The sequence below is a fragment of the Coenobita brevimanus genome, chromosome 24 (assembly GCF_032717465.1).
Source record: "Coenobita brevimanus isolate Jiangsu-jjx chromosome 24, ASM3271746v2, whole genome shotgun sequence".
NCBI lineage: Eukaryota > Metazoa > Arthropoda > Malacostraca > Decapoda > Coenobitidae > Coenobita > Coenobita brevimanus.
The window spans coordinates 44,679,060-44,682,971 of record NC_136977.1 but is presented as its reverse complement, the minus strand read 5'-3'; the positions used below and the strand labels follow the sequence as shown (position 1 = coordinate 44,682,971).

General features: G+C 41.7%; 1 pseudogene; it reads left to right on the top strand.

Annotated features, from left to right (window-relative positions):
- The first annotated feature begins 2,672 nt into the window (after nt 1-2,672).
- Nucleotides 2,673-2,790, top strand: LOC145393595 (5S ribosomal RNA; annotated as a pseudogene).
- Nucleotides 2,791-3,912: the final 1,122 nt, after the last annotated feature.

The following is a 3,912-nucleotide window of genomic DNA, read 5'->3' as shown; positions in this document are numbered from 1 at the left end:
TTCTTACCTTACTACCGATCCACCTTCCTTTCAACCTTTCAATCTACTCAGCTTCCATTACCTCTGCTTATCCATAACTCTGTCCTATTACCCTCTTGCCCTCGTGTCTTTCAACCTGTCTGTCTATTTTCCCGTCTGTTCCCCCCCCCCCTTCCTACCTACCTACTTCTTTTTCCTGTCTGTCTCTGTCTCGTTATCTTGGCCCCCTCCTCCATCTTCTTACCCTCTGCTGACCTGTCACTGTGCATCTACTTGTCTGTCTGTCTGTCGTACTGTCTATATCCATATTCTTACCATCTTTTCAATTCTTATTCCTGTCTTCCTACTTAATCATCTTACCGTCTACCTGTTCTGCTGTCTTCCAATCTTTGTCTGCCTACTTCTTTTCTTGTCTGCTTGCCTTCCCATCTCCCTTCTTGCCCATTTTACCTCTTTTCCTACTTACCTCCCTGCCTCTCTGTTTCCTTATCCTCCTACCTTCCTACCTCTCCCCACTTAGCTTATCTTAATTTACCTGCTTGTGTTTCTGCCTCAGTATCTGCTTTCCCCTGTCTGCTAGTCCCCTGCCGGCCTGTCTCTCTGTCTCTGCCTGTCTGCTTAACGCCATGTCTGCCTGTCATCACTTAGGCCTGCTTTAGTACACTGGCAAGCAGAGACTCAACAATTACTGTGTGGTCAGGTCTTTTGTCTGCCTGGTTAAATATGGAAAGTGTTTGTGTTAAGATTATGATGAAAGTGTTGATAATGATGATGATGATGATGTAGCAGAAAAGATATAATATCAAAATGATATTCCTAATAGTAAAGATAATGTTAATGTTTATGGTGATATTCTTGATGATAATAATGATAACGCTAATAATAAAAATAATGTTAAAGTTTATAATAATAATAATAATAATAATAGAAATAATAATAATAATATTATTATTATTATTATCATCACTTTGAGGATTTGTTGAATGTGGAGAGTGAAAGCAGTGCGAGTATAAGTGGTTGGGGAATGGCTGGGAGAAGAAGAGATGAGAGGAGGGAGGAAGAGATCAGTAGGTCGGAAGTAGTGGAAGCGATGAAGAATATTAAGCTGGGAAAGGCTCCAGGAATTGATGGAGTGTGTGGTGAAATGCTTAGGTATGGGGGTGAGATTGTTGTGGAGTGGATATGGAAGTTGTGTAGATTGGCTTGGGATGAGGGAAGGGTTCCAGAGGACTGGAAATCAGGTATAATTGTTCCTTTATACAAAGGAAAAGGAGAGAGAGAAGTATGTGGTAACCATAGGGGTATTTGTCTACTTAGTGTGACTGGTAAAATATATGGTAGAATACTCATTGATAGGGTTAGGCATATGACAGAGGAGCTAGTTGGAGAAGAACAAGGGGCATTTAGGAAGGGAAAAGGGTGTGTAGATCAGATATTTGTTCTAAGATGTTTAGTGGAGAAGTATCTAGAGAAGGGAAGGAAAGTGTATGCTGCCTTCATGGACTTGGAGAAAGCTTATGACAGAATAGATAGGCAAGGTATGTGGAAGGTATTAATAATATATGGAGTGGAGGGGAAATTGTTGAGTGCTGTGAAGAGTACGTACGAGGGAGCTAGGGTTACGGTGCGAGTGGATGGTGAGCTGAGTGAGTTCTTTGATCTCAATGTGGGACTGAAACAGGGTTGTATGATGTCTCCATGGCTGTTTAATATATACATGGATGGGGTTGTAAAGGAGGTGCAGGGTAGGGCAGTGGATGTGGGGGTGGCTCTAATAAATGAGGGTGAGATTTGGAAGCTTCCGGTGTTTGCTGTTTGCTGATGATACAGTACTGTTGAGTGAAGATGAATGGGAGTTGCAAGGTTTGGTGAATGAATTTGGGACAGTGTGTAGGAGGAGGAATCTGAAACTTAATGTAAACAAAAGTAAAGTTATGGTGTTTGAGAGGAATGAAGTCACAGAGTGTGCAATGAGGTTGGATGGTGAGGATATGGAGAATGTGAGTGCATTCAAGTACTTGGGTAGTGTGATGAATAAGGATGGAACTTTGGGGGATGAAGTGCGTGAAAGGGTACAGCAGGGAAGGAAGGTTGTTGGTACACTGAAAGCAGTGATGAGGAATAGGGAGGTGAGTATGGAAGTTAAGAAGTCACTGCATGATAGTATTGTGATCCCTACCCTGACGTATGGAAGCGAAGCATGGACCTTGCAAGAGGGGAACAAGTCAAGAGTGAGAGCAGTGGAAATGAGTTACTTGAGAGGAGCATGTGGAGTGACGTGGAGGGACAGGTTGACGAATGAAGAAGTGAAGGAACGCTGTGGGGTGGATGAGGATGTGGTTGAGAAGATTAGGAGAAATACACTGAGGTGGTTTGGACATGTGAAGAGAATGGAGAATGAAAGACTGACTAAGAGGGTGTATGAAGGTGAGGTGGAGGAAGGGAGAGGGAGAGGTAGACCGAGGATGAGGTGGAGGGATGGAGTTGAGAGGTATATGAGGGAGGGGGGGGTGAGTTGGGGGGAGGGTAGTCAAATAGTGATTTCAGAGCGACTTGGAGGCGTTTGTCTGCGGCCACCCTTTGCGGGATTAGGGCGTCGGGCTATAGATAGATAGATAGATAGATCATTATAACGGTATTATTATTGTTATTTTATTATTATTCTCATTATTATTATTATTTATTATTATTATTATTATTATTATCCACGTTGAGTACACCGCTTCCCATCCGATCAGCGAAGTTAAGCAACGTTGGGTCTGGTTAGTACTTGGATGGGTGACCGCCTGGGAACACCGGATGCTGTTGGCATCCCTACGTCGAGTGGGGTTGGTGGAGGATTGGTGCCCCTCCCTGTAAAACAATTAACTCTGAGCCCTTGGCCACCCCATTTGGGATACATGGCGTCTGGCAATGGATGGATGGGATGGATTATTATTATTATTATTATTATTATTATTATTAATATTATTATTATTATCATTATTACGGTATTATTATTGTTATTTTATTATCATTCTCATTATTATTATTATATATTATTATTATTATTATTATTATTATTATTATTGTTCCTTATCAGAAATAGCATTAATAAGTTCATCACTACCACCTCATTCATAATCAAGTATTAGTGTACAGTAATGAGGGTGTAGGTAAGGCAGGTAAGGTGAGAGTAATGAAACGGCCAGGTAAGAGCCAGGTAATGAGGAGCCTGCCTAGTCTCACCTGCCTGTCTGCCTGCTCGGGGGTACATTGTAAGGAATGACTGTCATATTCTCTTACCTTCTCATTTTACACTCTTACATGCCTCTTACTTTTTCTCCTTGTTCTCTTGGTATTCTCTCATCTCCTTTTCCTAGTATTTCTCTTCACCCACCTTCACCTCTTCTTCTTCCTTCACCTATCCTTTCTTACTCTTCCCTGTCATCTTCCATCATTAAATATACTCCTCTTCCTTAGCCTTATTCTAACTTTCGCCCACCCCTCATCCCTCTTCCGCTTCTTTTATTGTCGCTTTCATTCTATCTTTTCGCCCATTTTCTTGTCATACTTTTTCCTCTTGATACTCCTTGCGCATTAAACTTCCTTATTAATTTTGCACCTCTTTGTCTTTCATCCCACCATCACACAAATTTTTTTCCTCCTCTTCTTCATCCCCATCCTCTTTCTTCTTTAGCTGAATAGAGCGGATGTAATCTAGTCCGTAACCTCTCTACTCTCCTCTCTTCCTCTCCTCTTCAGTATCCTTCATTTTTATTTTTCCCATCCATTATTTTCTAGTGACCTCTCCACTTTACTTTCCTCACTTTTCCTCTCCTCTCCTCGTTTCCTTCACCCTTTTTTTTTTTTTTTTTTTTTTTCAGTTACTTTCCCCACAGTCACCCAGTAACACCTCTCTCCCCTCTCACACCAAGCCCAAGCCCTCATTGA